This window comes from Triticum aestivum, chromosome 6B (assembly GCF_018294505.1).
Source record: "Triticum aestivum cultivar Chinese Spring chromosome 6B, IWGSC CS RefSeq v2.1, whole genome shotgun sequence".
Classification (NCBI taxonomy): Eukaryota; Viridiplantae; Streptophyta; class Magnoliopsida; order Poales; family Poaceae; genus Triticum; species Triticum aestivum.
Window position 1 is genome coordinate 356,430,573 of NC_057810.1, and position 19,455 is coordinate 356,450,027.

A 19,455-nucleotide genomic window follows, 5' to 3' on the forward strand; every position below is an offset into this window, starting at 1 on the left:
AACATCAAATGGTTCAACAACAAGTGAATAATTCATAGGCATTTCTTGTCGCTTACCGATATTACCAATTCTTTGGCATTCGTCACAAGATAAAACATACTTATGTGAATCCTTGAAGAGAGTAGGCCAGTAAAAACCAGATTGCAATACCTTATGAGCAGTTCTATCTCCCGCATGATGTCCTCCATAAGCTTCAGAGTGACATTTCCTTAGGATTTGTTCTTGTTCATGCTCAGGTACACAACGTCTAATAATACCATCTACCCCTTCTTTATAGAGATGTGGGTCATCCCAAAAGTAATGTCTTAAATCATAAAAGATTTTTTTTCTTTTGTTGGTATATGAAACTAGGTGGTATATATTTAGCAACAATGCAATTAGCATAGTCAGCATCCCAAGGAGTGTTATGAGAAACATTTATTGCAGCAAGTTGTTCATCAGGAAAACTATCATCAATAGGTAGTGGGCCATCAAGGATATTTTCTAACCTAGACAAGTTATCAGCTATGGGGTTCTCAGCTCCTTTTCTATCAGTAATATGTAAATCAAATTCTTGTAGCAAAGAACCCACCTAATGACTCTAGGTTTAGCATCTTTCTTTTCCATAAGATATTTTATAGAAGCATGATCGGTGTGAACAATTACTTTGGAATCAATAATATAAGATCTAAATTTATCACAAGCAAACACAACTGCTAAAAATTCTTTTTCAGTAGTAGCATAATTTCGTTGAGCCCTATCTAGAGTTTTACTAGCATAATGGATAATATTCAATTTTTTATCAACTCTTTGTCCTAGAACAGCACCCACAACATAATCACTAGCATCACACATAATTTCAAAAGGCAAGTTCCAATCAGGTGGTTGTACTATAGGTGTAGAAGTTAAGGTTTTCTTGTGTGTTTCAAAGGCTTCCACATAATCATAATTAAAAACAAATGGAACATCCTTTTGTAAAAGATTTGTAAGAGGCCGAGAAATTTTAAAGAAGTCTTTAACAAACCTACTATAAAAACCAACATGAATAATGAAACTACGAATACCTTTATTATGTTTAGGACATGGCATTTTCTCAATTGCATCAAATTTAGCTTTATCCACCTAAATACCTCGTTCATAAATTTTATGCCCCAAGACAATACCTTCATTAACCATAAATGACACTTCAACCACGTTGGCATGCGAGGCGTTGACGGTGGCCTCGATGGCGAGGTGCTCCTCCAGGATCTGGGGGTCGGCACGAATGGCAGCCATCGCGACCTCATTCGCGCGTGCGGACGCGATTTGCTTCTCTGCTACCAAATGCTCCTTGAGCTCCTGGCTATACTACGTGCACCATGGATTAGGGCGGCATTTATTTGGGGGAGGGGTCAGTGATATGTGTGGAAGGTATCATGCCAGTGGTCGGGGCATGTGGGATGTGGAAGGAGGAGGAGGATGTGGGTCGGGTCTGGATTACCTGCCTGGATCGACGAGGCCGAGCAGCGTGAAGGAGGGTCATCGACAAGGAGGTGGCGCTGCAAGCAAGGAGTGAAGGTTTCATCTTGGAAAGGAAGGAGGAACTAGGAGAAATGTGGCTTTTGGTAAGGAGGAAGGGCGGGGAGGTAGATATTTCCGCGGTAGCCGGAAATTTTGAATCGGTGCAACCAAAAACTGGCGCGCAAAGTTTGATCAGACGCGCAAAATGGGTTCTTAATTGAGCAAGTTCAACAATTAAACAGAGCTAGCTGACGTAACATGCAACCAAAGACACAAATGATTTATATAGCTTAACACGTATGTGATGAGTTTGAATGTGCAAATTTTGGTTCGAATTTCCTGGGTTACAATGGTCATCCACGTCATTGCATAATTTGGGTACACAAAGGAGAATACAGCACACCCACACTTCTTAATCGAGCAAGTTCAACAATTAAACAGAGCTAGCTGACTTAACATTACTCTAACAATTTAAAGACTGGCACTCTTAATTAAACAAAAGAAAGAGTACTATGGTTAGTGCTCGTCGATCTTCGCCGCCTCCTCCGTGTTCAGCTCGCGCCTGACGATCTCCTGGGGAAGGGGCTCCATGGCATCCATCGTAGCATACTTGGCAAGCATCTCACCATCCGCGTCCGCCATCTCTTTGAAAAAGGCCGCCACGAGATGGGCGTGGGCGGCCGCGATCTGGGCTTGGACGGGCTCCGTCGTGGCAAGGTATGCAGTGGAGGAACGGACGACTACTCGAACGCTCTCGGCGATTGCCAACTCTTTGGCCGTGGGTTGTCGACCATTGTCAGAGAATCTTCGTTTGATTTATGCGGTGACCACCACGAGCTGGGCGTGGGCGACCTCGACAAGGTCATGGGCGGCCTCCATTAGGGCTAAGGCCGCTGTTGCGGAACGGACAGCTACTGTGCCACTCTCACTAGTTGGTATCCCTGAGGCAGATGTTGCTGCCGCCACGTGAGAAGCAACAGCAGCCATTTGGGCTGCCTTGGCATCCCGGTCGCAGATTTTGGCCGCGCTCATGGACCTTGTTAGCAGACGCATGGCGGCTACGACCACGCTCTTGCCGGAGGGGGATGCCGAAGTTGCCCCCACGACACGGGTCCACGTCCCCATATTTCACCGGTGACGATTGAATAGTGAAATGATATTTGGGGAGCGAGCTAGTGTGCTTGACATGCCGGTTGTGCACTGTAGCCGACACACCTTCTCGCGTAAGCCATAGGCGTACTATACTCTGAAGGTGCTCCAAGATATTTTGTATTACATCTCACAAGGTTGGTGATAGTAAACTGTGTGCGATCTACTTGATTTTTCATCTTGATTTGAATTAGATAATGGGGTCACAGCGGCAAAGGAGGGTGTTTGAATTGCTAGAACTTTTATCTGTTGTGAACATGCAACTATAGGTGTGTCGTAAAAAAACTTGGAATTATTCAGGGTTCGTATTGACATTTTTATACATTAACTTTCTAGCCATTTCAGGTGCACAATGCAAAATTAAACTACATGCACATGCTCCAGTGCATGAAAATGGGTTGTAAAATCATATTTGTGTCCATGGGTTTATGCTTATGTCCCATGTAAGAAATGGGGATGAATTTCAAACACCACAGCACCTTGGCTCTCCGACAAATGTTGAGGTACTTGCTTTTGTAATTCTAGTAAATCCAAAACCCGTCTGAAATTCATGAACCTTGGCATGCTATCATGGACTGGCATGAACATGTTGGGGTAAAAAATATTGTCTCATTTGGGGCGGGTTATGGTATAAGCTTCTCACAAACCAGAGCTTCTCACAAGAAGCCTCATGGTTCCGTTAGGGAAACATGTCATCTTTGTGGACAAAACGATATTCATCGCCTGTTCTTGGTTTCATTTTTTTTTCTGGTGTCAACATAGAACAATAGGAGTGTCCTGTTAAATTTGGAATTTTTGGGGATCGTTTGGACATTTTTATACGTTAACTGAGTTTTCCTAGGCATTTATGTGCATAATTCAAAATTTAACTACATGCTCCAGTGCATAAAAACGGGTTGAAAATCAAATGTGTGTCCTCGGTTGCAAGACCAGGTCACATGCAAGAAATGAGAATGAATGCCAAACACCTTGACACCGTCGCTCGGCTCTAACATTGAGATACATGGTTTTAAAATTCTAGTAAATCGAAACCTCATCTGAAATTCATAAAACATGACATGATATCATGGAACGGCATCGACATGTCATGGTAAAAATATTGTCCCATTTGGGGCAGGTTTGGGTATATGATTCTCGCAAACTAGAGCTTCTCACAATAAGCTTGATGGCTTCGGTAGGGAACGTGCCACCTTGAGGGACGAAACAATATTTGTTGCCTCTTCTTACTTTCAAAAAATTTCTCGTGTCAACACAGAACAACAGGAGTGTTGTGTCAATTTTTGGGATTTCTCGGGGTTCGCTTGGACATTTTTATACATTACCTGAGTTTTCTATGCATTTATGTGCATAATTCAAATTTGAACTACATGCACATGCTCCAGTGCGTATAAATGGGTTCAAAATTGAAATGTGTGTCCTTTCTAGCATGCTTGAGTATCATGCAAGAAATGAGAATGAATGTCAAACACCTTGCCACCGTCGCTCAGTAGCTAACATTGAGATACATGGTTTTTGAATTCTAGTAAATTGAATACGTGCCTGAAATTTATGAAACTTGACATGCTAGCATGGAACGGCATCAACATGCCGTCGTAAAATATTGTCCCATTTGGGGCAGGTTGGGGTATAAGCTTCTCACAAACCAGAGTTTCTCCAACAAGCCTCATGGTTACGGTAGGGAACGTTTCACCTCTCTGGACGAAACAATATCCATTGTCTCTTCTTGATTTCAATTTTTTTCTAGTGCCAACATAGAAAAACAAGAGCGTTGTGTTAATTTTAGGAATTTTTCAGGGTTCATTTGGACATTTTTATACATTAACCGAATTTTCTATGCTCTAGTGCATGTAAATTGGTTGAAAAATCAAGTCTGTGTATTTAGTAGCATGCTTGGGTCCCATGCAAGAAATGATAATGAATGTCAAACACCTTGCCACCGTTGCCCAGCCGCAAATATTGAGATACATGGTTTTTAAATTCTAGTAAATCCAAAACTTGTATGAAGTTCATGAAACTTAGCTTGCTATCATGGAGCAGCATCAACATGTTGTGGTAGAATAATTGTCCCATTTGGGGAAGGTTTCGGTATAAACTTCTCACAAACCAGAGCTTCTCACTGCAAGCCCAATTGTTTCGGTAGGGAACGTGCCACCTTTGGGGATGAAACAATATCCATTGCCTCTTCTTGCTTTCAAAATTTCTAGTGTCAACATAGAACGAGAGGTGTGTTATGTCATTTTTTGGGATTTTTCGGGGTTTGCTTGGAAATTTTTATACATTAACTAGGTTCTCTAGGCATTTTATGTGCATAATTCAAATTTGAACTACATGCACATTCTCCAGTGCAGAAAATGGGTTGACATATCAAATGTGTGTCCTTAGGTGCATGCTTAGGTCCCATGCAAGAAATGGGAATGAATTTCAAACAGCGGAGCACTATTGATTGCCGGCAAAATGTTGCGATACTTTGTTTTGAAATTCTCGAAAATCCAAAACTCGTCTAAAATTCATGAAACTTGGCATGCTATCATGGAATGCACCCGACACGCTGTGGTATTTTTCATGTCCATTTTGAGAGAAGGCGCACTCAAATAACAACCAACAAAGGCATTTTGAAACAAATAGCTGCCACTTTAACATCCGAAACGTTTGTATAATTTAAATCATATGCGTTCTATTAACCATTCATGTGACGCCATGATACGTCTCCGTCGTGTCTACTTTTCCAAACACTTTTGCCCTTGTGTTGGACTCTAACTTGCATGATTTTAATGGAACTAACCCGGACTGACGCTGTTTTCAGCAGAATTGCCATGGTGTTATTTTTGTGCAGAAATAAAAGTTCTCGGAATGACCTGAAAATCCACGAGGAAACTTTTCAGAATAAATAAAAAATACTGGCGAAAGAATCAGCGTCAGGGGCCCACACCCTGTCCACGAGGGTGGGGGCGCGTCCCCTCCCCTAGGGCGCGCCCCCTGCCTCGTGGGCCACCTGGACATCCACCGACCTCAACTCCAACTCCATATATTTGCTTTCGCGGAGAAAAAAATTAGATAGAAAGTTTCATCGCGTTTTACGATACGGAGCTGCCGCCAAGCCCTAATCTCTCTTAGGAGGGCTGATCTGGAGTCCGTTCGAGGCTCCGGAGAGGGGGATTTGTCGCCGTCGTCATCATCAACCATCCTCCATCACCAATTACATGATGCTCACTTCCATGCGTGAGTAATTCTATCGTAGGCTTGCTGGAAGGTGATGGGTTGGATGAGATTTACCTTGTAATCAAGTTAGTTTTGTTAGATCTCTAGTATCCACTATGTTCTGAGATTGATGTTGCTATGACTTTGCTATGCTTAATGCTTGTCATTAGGGCCCGAGTGCCATGATTTCAGATATGAACCTATTATGTTTTCATAAATATATGTGAGTTCTTGATCCTATCTTGCAAGTCTATAGTCACCTATTATGTGTTATGATCCGACAACCCCGAAGTGACAATAATCGGGATACTTCTCGGTGATGACCGTAGTTTGAGGAGTTCATGTATTCACTATGTGTTAATGCTTTGGTCCGGTACTCTATTAAAAGGAGGCCTTAATATCCCTTAGTTTCCATTAGGACCCCGCTGCCATGGGAGGGTAGGACAAAAGATGTCATGCAAGTTCTTTTCCATAAGCACGTATGACTATATTCGGAATACATGCCTACATTACATTGATGAATTGGAGCTAGTTCTGTGTCACCCTATGTTATAACTATTACATGAGGAATCGCATCCGACATAATTACCCATCACTGATCCAATGCCTACGAGCTTTTCACATATTGTTCTTTGCTTATTTACTTTACCGTTGCTACTGTTACAATTACTACAAATCTACTACTGTTACCATTACTTCCATACTACTTTTCTACTAAATACTTTGCTACAGATACTAAGTTATCCAGGTGTGGTTGAATTGACAACTGAACTGCTAATACTTAGAATATTCTTTGGCTCCCCTTGTGTCGAATCAATAAATTTGGGTTGAATACTTTACCCTCGAAAACTGTTGCGATCCCCTATACTTGTGGGTTATCAAGACTATTTTCTAGCACCGTTGCCGGGGAGCATAGCTCTATTCTTTGAGTCACTTGGTATTTATATCTACTGATCACTATGAGGAACTTGAAAGACGAAAGAACGAAGATTTATCCCTCAACTACGAAGGGGGGGGGGGGGTAAGGAACTGCCATCAAGCTCTGCACTAGATTCTCCTTCTGTTATGAGTAAGCTTGCGACACCTAAACCCACTTCTACTATGCATGATACTTATGATGAAACTACTTCTGTGCTTTATACTACTGTGCCATTAGGTGAATTTCTTGATGAACAACTTGCTAGGGTTAGAGAGAATGAAATTCTTGAAACTGATATTATTGAAGATAGTGATGATGAAGGTTCTCCCCCTAAATATGAATTGCCTGTTGTTCCTGAGGGTTATGTTATGGATGAAGAAACTACTAGATATATTCTTGCTTGCAATGATAGATCTGATCTTAAGAAGTTAATAGCTAAACTGAAACAGAAATCTCTAAATGCTAGAATGAAATATGACCCTGCTTTTGCTACTTCACCTATCTTTGTTACTGATAAGGATTATGAATTCTCTATCGATCATGAGATAATTACTTTGGTTGAATCTGATCCTTTTTATGGCTATGAATCTGAAACTGTTGTGTCACATCTTACTAAGTTGAATGATATAGACAACTTGTTCACTAATGATGAGAAATCTCTCTATTATTATATCCTTCAGATATTTCCGTTCTCATTAAAGGGTGATGCTAAAACTTGGTTTAATTCTCTTGATCCTGGTTGTGTGCATAGTCCCCAGGATATGATTTATTACTTCTCTGCTAAATATTTCCTTGCTCATAAGAAACAAGCTACCTTGAAGGAAATATATAATTTTGTGCAAATTGAAGAAGAGAGTCTCCCACAAGCTTGGGGGAGGCTTCTCCGATTACTTAATGCTTTGCCTGATCATCCCCTTAAGAAAAATGAAATACTTGATATCTTATAATGGACTAACCGATGCTTCCAAAGACCATTTGGATGGTTGTGCTGGTTGTGTTTTCAGGGAAAGAATAGTCGATCAAGCTGAATTGATATTGAATAATATGTTGACTAATGAAAATAATTGGAAACTTCCTGAGCCAATTCCTAAACCAACTCCGAAGAAAAGGGGAGTTCTATTTCTCAGTCCAGAAGATATGCAAGAGGCAAAGAAATCTATGAAAGAAAAAGGTATTAAAGCTGAAGATGTTAAGAATTTACCTCCTGTTGAAGAAATACATGGTCTTAATATACCACCTATTGAAGAAACACATGGTCTTGATAACCCGACACAGGTAGTAAAGGTTAATTCTCTCTACAGATATGATAAGGTTGAAATCCGTCCATTAAGTTTGCTAGCCAATGTTTGGATCAATTTGATGACTTTATGGCTAGACAAGAAAACTTCAATGCTTATGTTGGTAGAAATTAAAGAGTAATTCTTACATGATTGGATGCTTGAGTGATTATATGGCTAGAGTTAAAGGTGAACTTAAAATCATTAGTAAATATACTTCTATGGTCACCACTCAAGCAGAACAAGTACTTAAAGCTCAAAGTGTTTTGCTCGATGAATTAAATAATAAACACGATTTTGCTGTTAGAGTGGCTACTAGAATTGGTAAAATGACTCAGGAACCTTTGTATCTTGAAGGCCACCCTAAGATAATTGAGCAAGATTCTCAGAGAAATAATGTAGATGCACCTAGTCCTTCTAAAAAGAAGAAAAAAAATTGATAGGACTTTGCATGCTTCTAGTGAACCTGTTGTAGACACACCTGAGAATCCCAATGATATTTCTATTTCTGATGCTGAAACATAATCTGGTGATGAACATGAACCTAGTGATAATGTTAATAATAATGTTCATGTCGACGCTCGACCTAGCAATAATAATGATGTAGAGACTGAACCTGTTGTTGATCTTGATAACCCACAATCAAAGAATCAACGTTATGATAAGAGAGATTTTGTTGGTAGGAAGCACGGTAAAAAAAGAGAACCATGGGTTCAGAAACCCATGTATTTTCCTCCTAAGCCATCCAAGAAAAAGGATGATGAGGATTTTGAGTGCTTTGCTGAAATGATTAGACCTATCTTCTTATGTATGCGCTTAACTGATATGCTTAAAGTGAATCCTTATGCTAAGTATATGAAAGATATTATTACAAATAAAAGAAAGATACCGGAAGCTGAAATTTCCACCATGCTTGCTAATTATACTTTTAAGGGTGGAATACCTAAGAAAATTGGAGATCCAGGAGTACCAACTATACCTTGCTCCATTAAAAGAAACTATGTTAAAACTGCCTTATGTGATCTTGGATCTGGTGTTAGTGTTATGCCTCTCTCTTTATATCTTAGACTTGATTTGAATAAGTTGACACCTACTGAAATATCTTTGCAAATGGCCGATAAATCAACTACTATACCTGTCGGTATTTGTGAGGATGTGCCTGTTGTGGTTGCAAACATTACTATCTTAACGGACTTTCTTTTTCTTGATATTCCCGAGGACGATAGTATGTCGATTATCCTTGGTAGACCCTTTTTGAATACAGGAGCTATTATTGATTGCAACAAAGGCAATGTCACTTTTCATGTTAATGGTAATGAGCTTACGGTACACTTTCTGAGGAAACAACCTCAAGTTCACAGTATCAATTCTATTGGAAAAGTTCCAACTATCATTATTGGAAGTTTTGAATTTCCTCTTCTCACTCTCAAGAAGAAATATGATATTCTTATTATTGGGGATGTTCATATCCCTGTTGAGGTAACCTAGTGTTATTCGAAATTTCTCTGGTTCCATGTTATTCGGAATGAGTTTGTTAACAAGACTTGATCAACCTTGTTAGTGGATTCCTTTTGATGATCATGACATGGATGAAATTAGAAGGCACAACCTTCTGTACCTTCTTTCTAATTTATTTAAATTAAATAAAGCAAAATATTATTTTCTGTCTATTTTCCGAATTATCCATGCAATAAAAAATACCCCGAAAATAAAAGTTCTCCAAATGCCCTGCAATAAATAATAGAACTTGGGGGCAATTGTTGCACGTAGGTTGCATAATAATGGTTTAGTTGGAGATTTATTTGGAGGGATTTATGCGACTCGTGAGGCTAATTATCTTGGTATACCTATACATGAAGATAATAGGGAGTTGCCTCCCGCTTATTTAGATTATAATGCCATGGTTAGTCATCATTTTCTTGAGAGGAATGAACAATTCCTCCAGTATCGACTAATCTTTGACAGACGTCGCGCTGTCCATATTAGTCTCCCTGCTCCTGCCCTCTTTGACTATCAGGCAAAAGGAAGATATGTTATCACCAGGGAGGAGGCAAATGAGTATGAGAGGAGGATGAAGGCAGCTCGCCACCATGCTGCAGCTCAGGAGGCAATGGCTACTGCATCTCACTACGACCCCAGTTACAACTTCGGATATCAGCCAGGCTACCCATGGCCATAGACCAACTTAGGCCAAAAGCCTAAGCTTGGGGGAGTACGTATTTCTCACCGACATTATATTCATGTTCACACACTCATTCTAGTTGTTGGTGCTCATACTTTTTCATTGTACTATCCATGCTAGTTTATTTTCTTTTTCTAGATTTCTTTTTGTGTGTTTAATAAACCTTAAGAAAAAACCAAAAAAAATAGTTAGTTTAATTTCCATGCTGTAGTAGTAGTAACTAAAATAAAACCCAAAAAGATTTATCGTTCTTGTTTTGCTTGTTGGGAGCATTCCCATGTAGATAGTTTTATTTCTTTTCCTTTCTTTGGGGGTCGAGAGGAGAAGACCATAATGAAAATGTCTAAGTGGCTCTTATGTGCTTTATTGTTGATTTAACCAAGAGCCCATATTACCTTGTCTTCTCCCTTGAAATGAATGCTTGCAGATTCCAGCTTAGTCCAATGCACGTGCACTATTATTATTATTATTATCCACACCGTTTGGTCATGCAAGTGATAGGCAATAATGACGATATATGATGGACTGATTGAGATGAGAGAAGCTGGTATGAACTCAACCTCTCTTGTTTTTGTAAACATGATTAGTTCATCGTTCCTGATTCAGCCTATTATGAATAAACATGTTTGCAATGACAATTAGAGATTATAGTTTCTTATGCCATGCTTAATTAGCTATGAGTTTATAATGGTTTACCTTGCGTGCCAACATGCTATTAAAATGGTTGTGATGTGGTATGATAGGGTGGTATCCTCCTTTGAATGATTCGAGTGACTCGACTTGGCACATGTTCGCGCATGTAGTTGAAACAAAATCAACATAGCCTTCATGATATTTATGTTCATGGTGGATTATATCCTACTCATGCTTGCACTCGGTGTTGATTAATTTTAATGCATGTTCATGACTATTGTCGCTCTCTCAGTTGGTTGCTTCCTAGTCACTTGCTAGCCTTCACCTGTACTAAGCGGGAATACTATTTGTGCATCAAAACTCCATAAACCCCAAAGTTATTCCATATGAGTCCACCATACCTTCCTATATGCGGTATTTACCTGCCGTTCCAAGTAAATTTGTATCTGCCAAACTCCAAACCATCAAATGAAATTCTGTTTTGTATGCTCGAGCAGCTAATGTATCAACTAGGGCTGTTTGTATCTTCCATGCTAGGTGGGTTATTCTCAAGGGGAGTGGACCCCGCTCCTCATTCACGAGAAAATGGCTGGTAACCGGGATGCCCAGTCCCATGCGCAAATCAAATCAAAATAATTAAACAAAACTCCCCCAGAATTGTTGCTAGTTGGAGGCACCCGTTGTTTCGGGCAAGCCATGGATTGATGCTTGTTAGTGGTGGGGGAGTATAAGCTTTACCATTCTGTTAGGGAACCGCCTATAATGTGTGTAGCATGGAAGATATCGAGATCTCATAGTTGTTATGTTGACAGTGAAAGTATACCGCACAAAATGTTATTCATCTCTATTTTAAAATCGAGCTCTTGCACCTCTACAAATCCCTGCTTCCATCTGCGAAGGGCCTATCTATTTACTTTTATGTTGAGTCATTACCCTCTTATTAAAAAGCACCCGTTGGAGAGCACCTGTCACATCCCTAGTCTGGTATGACCTATGCTAGCTAGTCATTTGTGCATCATGTTTAAATTCCATTTAATCCTGAAATGAGGATTTGGTGAAACCCTCAGAATCATTTTGAAAATGACCCCAAATAAAAATTGCTCCAAAAGGGTCCAAGAAAATGTTCATGTTGCTCTCTGAAAATATTGGACAGAGATAAAAATCAAACAATATTTTTAGGAGCTCATGGATATTTATTTTGGCCATTTGGATTTAATTCGATAAATATTTGCATTGGAAATATATTAGTTATATATATATATTAATATATGTCCAAAAATTATGCCATTTATAAAGGAGCTCTGGAATATTATAGCTAGCTCCTGCAAAAATTGGCATAAGGTAATTAAATGATTTAATATTTTAATTAAATCAAAACAAATGTCAGGAAAAAAATAGAAAAACAGAAATAAAGAGGAGAAGCTTACCTGGGGCTCCCCCCCTGTGCAGCCCAGCAGCAGCAGGCCGGCCCAGCCAGCAGGCGGCCCAGCCCGCCTCCTCCTCTGTCGTCTTCGTCCTCGACAGAGGGAGGGGAGCGTGCCCGGCGCGCGCGCGCGCCACCGCGCCACGCCACCAGCTCGCCTGCCTGCCTGCCCTGCCAGCGCGACGCCGCGTTGCTTCTTCTCGGTGCCGCCCCGATCCCCTGGCCTCACCCCCCTCTCTCCCGTGCTTTTCCCCTTCTCCCTCTCTCTCACCCGAGAATCACCGTTGCCGCCATCCATAGCCACCGTGGCCTCGGCCACTGCCGCACCTCCCCGACATGCCTCCCAGCTCCGCCGCGACCCCCTCTCCCTCCTCACCGAGCAAAGCAACCCGGACGAGCTTCGCTTCATCGCAATCGCCGTCGTCTTCAATCTCCGGCCGACGAGATCGCCGTTGTCGCTCCGGCTGCCCCAAGCCTTCCCCGAGCTCGCCGACGACGCCGTTGGATTCGCTGTGAGCCCCGCCGTCGAACCCCCCCTTCTCCCCTGCCTCCCCGTGCCCCGCAGCCCGATCCCGCTCGCGCCCGAACTCCGGCCGCCGCCCAAGTGTTCGCCGCCGTCGATCTAGGCCATCTCCGGTGAAACGGAGGGCACCAGTGGGTGCGCGCGAGCCCCAGCTTCCCGTGCGTGCCTTCCGCTGCTCGATTGGGCGCCGGAGTGGAAATCCCGCGCCCTCCGCCGCGTTTGCTGCCGCCGGCGGCTAAACGCCGGCGTGTTAGCCCCGGTTGACCAGGGGGTTTGACCTCCCCTTGCTCAATGACAAGTGGGGCCCGTCCCTGCTAATTCGGGTTTAGGATTAGTTTAAATTTAATCAACCTCTGTTAATTAACCCTGACACTGACAGTGGGCCCCAGCGCCACTAACTCTTAATTAGGATTAAACTAACCCTGTTTAACCCCCTGTCACTGACGTGTGGACCCCACACGTCAGGTTTGACCCCAGCCAGCCGCAGTTGACCGCTGACGTCGTGCTGACGTCATGCTGGCGCAATATATGATTTCTGGAATTAAAATAACTCAGGAAATTCCAGAAATTGATTTAAACTTCAAAAATTCATATCAATTCAACCGTAGCTCAGATTGAAATGAATTATATATGAAAAATTATCAGAAAAATGCAATCTTTCCATCTGTACTAGTTTCATGCATGACAAACCAACTTATACATGCTGAATATGAGAAAACACATTATGGCATATTAAGAGACTTATTTTGGAGTTGCATTTGAACCTTTTGTTCAAATGGACTTCATTCAAATTGAATACTAGTTGCATTAGCTCAAACAGCATCACATCTACATGCCATGTTCATGCATCATATTGTTGCATATGATTGTGTATTGATTGCCGGCACTGTTCCTTCTCGATAGGTCCTGCTCCGGAGACGTTCCAGAGTACCTGTCTATGAAGCAGTGCCTCCCTTGTTGATTTACCAGGCAAGCAAACCCCCTTGTTCATTTCGATAAAACCCTACTCTCTCGCTCCTGCTCTCAGTTATTGCATTAGGACAACAACGATTCATCTGCTACTTTGTGCTGCGGTAGTTGAACCCATTCCTCTGCATGACCTGTCATTGCCACAGTAAATAGTTGAAACCCACTAGCATGTGTAGGAGTTGATTGAGCCATGTTGTGTTCCTACCATGCTATGCCTGCTATTGCTTAGAGTGTGTCAGGTCTGATTCATTGGGAATGAATTGGAGTGTTATGATATGTTCTGATGCTGAGAGTGAAGTGTGTGAACACGATTTGGTAAAGGTAGTGGTGAGAGGCCATGTAGGAGTACATGGTGGGTTGTCTCACTGGAACCGTCCTTAAGCACTGAGTTCTATGTATGTTGTCCAATGACTCGATACTACCACACATTGGGTTCCGGCGCTCCAAGCCCCTCTCGACTTATTAACCAACTTGATCTCTGTCCAGGAGTCGCAACTAGTTTCTGGTGTTTGTAGGTAGTGCTATTTTTCTACCAAGTGGCACCCGGCAGGGTGGGCTTGGGACAGACTAGGCACACGTGGCACGGTGTACCAAGTGGCACCCGGAATGGTGGGCTTGGGAACCCTGCTCACATCGTTTGGGGCCGTGAGCGACACCCCGGCCGGATCTCCTTGCGGATGGAACCCGAATAGGCGATAAACCTGGGACTAGAGTCTTGTGTGGTTAGTCAGGTCGTGGCCGACACCCTCGCCAGGCTTCCGCTTGAAGGTTGCCGAGATACATGACGTGTACATGGCGGTAAGTGGCGAGAGCGTGTGTGAAGAAGTACACCCCTGCAGGGTTAACATGATCTATTCGAATAGCCGGGTCCGCGGTTATGGACTTCTTGGATGCTTACATGGTACATAGACAACTTGAAGTGGATACTCTAAAATGCTCAAGACAAGTGTGAGTGCTATGGATGGCCTTCTCGTAGGGAGACGGGGATGAATCCATAGTAGTGTATTGTGTGGTGATTAGTGGACTCGTGTACGTTGTCTCACCTCCAGAGTTTCTGGTAGTCGTAGAACAGGATAGCCACAGAGTCAAAGCTGGCTTGCTGCAACTAAACTCCACATTACCCTCTTGACACAAATGCATGTATGGTAGGATCTGATGTAAGTCTTGCTGAGTACCTTCGTACTCATGTTGCTTTATTTATGTTTTTGCAGCGGAGACCTCGGTCTTATTAGTGTTCTCGTGGACTTCGACGAGTAGCTTGTACCTCAGCTACGATCTTGATCGGACGTTGTAGATAGTCAGGCTTTCAGCCTTTTTCATTTATAGATGTCTGTACTCGGACATGTAATGCTTCCGATTGTTGCTTGTATGCTCTGTATGATGGATCTTGTGACCCTTGTTTGCAATAAATGCTATGATGGCTCTTCTGAGCCTTTATCCATTTGAGTTGTTGAGTTATGCTGTGATGCCATGTTGTACAGCACATACTTGCATGTTATGCGTACGTGTAATGTGTATTGCTATGTGTGGGATCTGACTATCTAGTTGTTTATCCTTAGTAGTCTCTCTTACCGGGAAATGCCTCCTAGTGCTTCCACTGAGCCCTGGTAGCTTGCTACTGCTCCGGAACACTTAGGCTGGCCGGCATGTGTCCTTCTTTGATCCTGTGTCTGTCCTTTCAAGGAAATGTCACGTGATGAATACCGGAGTCCTGCTAGCCCGCTACAGCCCGGTTCACCGGAGTCCTGTTAGCCCAGTGCTACAGCCTGGATTCACTCGCTGATGACCGACACGTTCGATGCTGGGTCATGGATGCCTGTCCCTGTAAGTTAGTGCCACTTTGGGTTTACGACTAGCCATGTCAGCCCGGGCTCTTTATCATATGGATGCTAGCGACACCATCATATACGTGTGCCAAAAGGCGCAAACGGTCCCGGGCAAAGGTAAGGCGACACCCGTGGGGATACCGTGCGTGAGGCCGCAAAGTGATATGAGGTGTTACATGCTAGATCGATGTGGCATTGAGTGGGGTCCTGACAGCGTTGGTATCAGAGCCTGACTGCCTGTAGGATTACCAAGCCAAACTGGTCGAAGTTGAGTCTAGAAATTCTTTAGTTATGTAAGGGAATTGATTGTGGGAAGGAACGTAAGGCTCTTTTTACTCCTTTACCTCATGGCCTTCTGATCTGAGTCATCCTATCTTTCCGACGGGATTAAGGAACTAGGCTTTCTCTTCCGTCTATTAGTATCACGTGTTACTACTCCGTAGTCCCATAGGATTGGTTGATCAGAGTCATATCCCAGTTTTGAGTATTTCCGGTGTAGTCTGCTTAGTATGATCTCAGAACCTTGAGTATTTCTGATGAGTATGTTACCACCCCATTTTTAGTAGGATGTCTCATTCTGAGCATTTTACTGCCGTTATGCTGCCGGAATTTCCCTAGGAGTTCGAGAGATACTAATTCCTTGTCCTACATTCTATAGCCGGTAGTTAATGTCGATTCCGTCCCTGGTTTTCGTTTCTCAGGATGTCATCAAGTTCTATTGTTCGTAGCCAGAACCATGGAGATGGTAGGGATGAGGATCCTCCCGACCAGCCTTCGTTGACAGAGTTCATGTTAGAAATGGAGAGGAACAAGCGTGAGTCTAACCGTTTGTTGGCACGCATCGAGGAGAACATCGCACATCAGTTCAAAGGGTCTGCTACCATTCATGACTTCATTCACTTGCACCCACCTACCTTTCATCATTCCATCGAGCCACTCGATGCAGATGACTGGCTCCGTAGCATCACTCATAAGCTGCGTTCCGCGAGCGTAGCTGAAGATGACAAGGTCACTTATGCCACATACCACCTGGAAGGTCCTGCTAGTCTTTGGTGGCAGAACTATGAGGCTATGCTTCCAGCTGGCCAGATTCCTACCTGGAGAGATTTCACTGAGGCTTTTCGCGAGCATCACATTCCTGAAGCCCTCATCGATCGCAAGAGAGAAGAGTTCTGTAGTTTCACCCAGGGTAAGATGGCTGTTGATGCCTATAGTAGAGAGTTCGAGAACCTTGCCCGCTATGCCACAGAAGAAGTGTCCACGGACGCCAAGAAGCAAGCTAGGTTCCGGAAGGGTCTCAACCCCAAGTTGCGTCGTGATCTCCACCTGCATCATTGTGATACGTTCCAAGCCCTTGTGAACAAGGCCATCAATGCAGAGACAGCTCAGCTCACTTACGAGGAGTCTCGTAAGCACACCCATGATTTGGGATCTTCCTCCAGTTCTAGTTCTCAGAAGCGCCGGATTTGGGTTCCAAACTCCGCTCTTCCTTCCGGTTATACACCGAGGCCATCCTATGTGGTGCCTTCCCTAGCTCAGTCGTATGTCCCACCCAGGCCTACTGGTAGACCGCTTGTCAGTGCGGGTCCACGTCCAATCTCAGGGACTTGCTTCACATGCGGGAAGCCAGGACACTATGCATGTGACTGGCCTCAAACTAGTTATGCTCCACCCCAGCCCGAGAAGTATGTTGGCTGTGTTAAGCCGCCGAGTAAGACGATCAAAGCCAAGCCAGTTCACACTGAACGTGGACGTGTGCATCACGTCTTAGCTAAAGACGCTCATGATGATCCGGATGTCGTTCTTGGTACACTCCTTGTCAATTGCCACCCAGCATCAGTTCTATTCGATACTGGAGCATCTCACTCCTTCATTTCTGAAAGCTATGCTAACTTGCACAACCTGTCATTTTGTGAAATGCCAACTCCGCTAGTCATCCAAACTCCTGGATCCAAATGGCAAACCTCTAGTGTAAGCCATGGTAACGAAATCCTTGTTGACAGACTTGTATTCCTTGCATCACTTGTAGCCCTCAAGTCCTCAGATATTAACATCATCTTGGGTATGGACTGGATGACAGCTCATCATGCCAAGATTGATTGTTACACCAGATCTGTTCAGCTTACACACCCATCTGGCAAGATAGTCACTGTCTCCACTAGAGTTGCAAAGCGTCAGCTCTATTCTCTTAATGCCAGCCCTCTTCCAGACCTTGAAGATATCCCGGTAGTCCGTGACTTTCCGGATGTCTTTCCAGAGGAACTGCCAGGTGTTCCACCTGACAGAGATGTAGAGTTCGTCATAGATCTTATCCCAGGAACAGCTCCAATCTCTAGGAGACCCTACAAGATGGCACCCTTAGAACTAGCCGAGCTTAAGAAACAACTTGATGAGTCCTTGCAAAAAGGTTTCATCCGTCCTAGTTCTTCTCCTTGGGCTTGCCCCGTCCTCTTCGTCAAGAAGAAGGATGGTACGGACCGGATGGTTGTAGATTATCATCCCGTTAATTTGGTCACGATAAAGAACAAATATCCGCTCCCCAGGATCAACGATCTGTATGATCAGCTCGCTGGATCCTCAGTCTTCTCCAAGATGGATTTACGGTTAGGATACCACCAAATCAAAATCAGAAACGGGGACATTCCCAAGACAGCTTTTGTCACTCGTTATGGCCAGTACAAGTACACCGTCATGTCCTTTGGCCTAACCAACGCCCCAGCCACATTCTCCCGCTTGATGAACTCGATCTTCATGGAGTACTTAGATAAGTTCGTCGTGGTTTACCTCGATGATATTCTTATTTACTCGAAGAACGAGGAAGAGCATGCCGAACATCTTAGGCTTGTGTTAGAAAAACTCAGAGAGCACCGCCTTTATGCCAAGTTCTCCAAGTGTGAATTTTGGTTGTCAGAAGTGACCTACTTAGGCCACGTAATTTCTGGTAAGGGCATTGCTGTCAATCCCGAGAGAGTCAAGGCCGTTCTCGATTGGACTCCACCTGAAACCGTTAAACAAGTTAGGAGTTTCCTTGGTCTAGCAAGCTATTGTCGCCGCTTTGTTGAAAATTTCTCCAAAGTAGCCAAACCCCTCACAGAACTTCTCAAGAAAGATAAAAAGTTCGAGTGGTCCCCACAGTGTGAGTACAGTTTTCAGGAACTGAAAAGACGCCTGACTTCTGCTCCCGTACTTGTGCCACCGGATTTCACTAAAGACTTTATTATCTATTGTGACGCCTCACGACAGGGACTAGGTTGCATTATTATGCAGGATCGTCATGTGATTGCCTATGCATCTCGACAGTTGCATCCACATGAGGAGAATTATCCTACACATGATCTAGAGCTTGCAGCCGTAGTCTATGCACTCAAGACCTGGCGACATTACCTTCTTGGTAAACGTTGCGAGATCTACACCGATCACCAGAGTCTCAAGTATATCTTCACCCAACCGGATCTGAACCTTAGGCAAAGACGTTGGTTGGAGTTAATCACAGATTATGATCTAGGGATTACCTACACTCCAGGCAAAGCCAATGTCATGGCTGATGCTCTAAGCCGTAAATCCTATTGCAACAATCTCATGTTGCAGCAAGGCCAACCACTTCTCCATGAGGAATTCTATAAGCTTAATCTTCACATAGCTCCTCGCGGATTTCTTTCTACCTTGGTGGCGAAACCTGATCTTGAGGATCGGATTATCGCTGCTCAAAAGCAATACACAGGAATTTCTCGGATCAAGAGAAACATTAAGAAGGGAGTTGGTGGATGTTTCTCTATGGATGATCGTGGTGTTGTTTTCTTTGAGAATCGCTTGGTGGTTCCCAAGAATCAACATCTGCGACAATTGATTATTAAGGAGGCGCATGAATCTCCTCTCA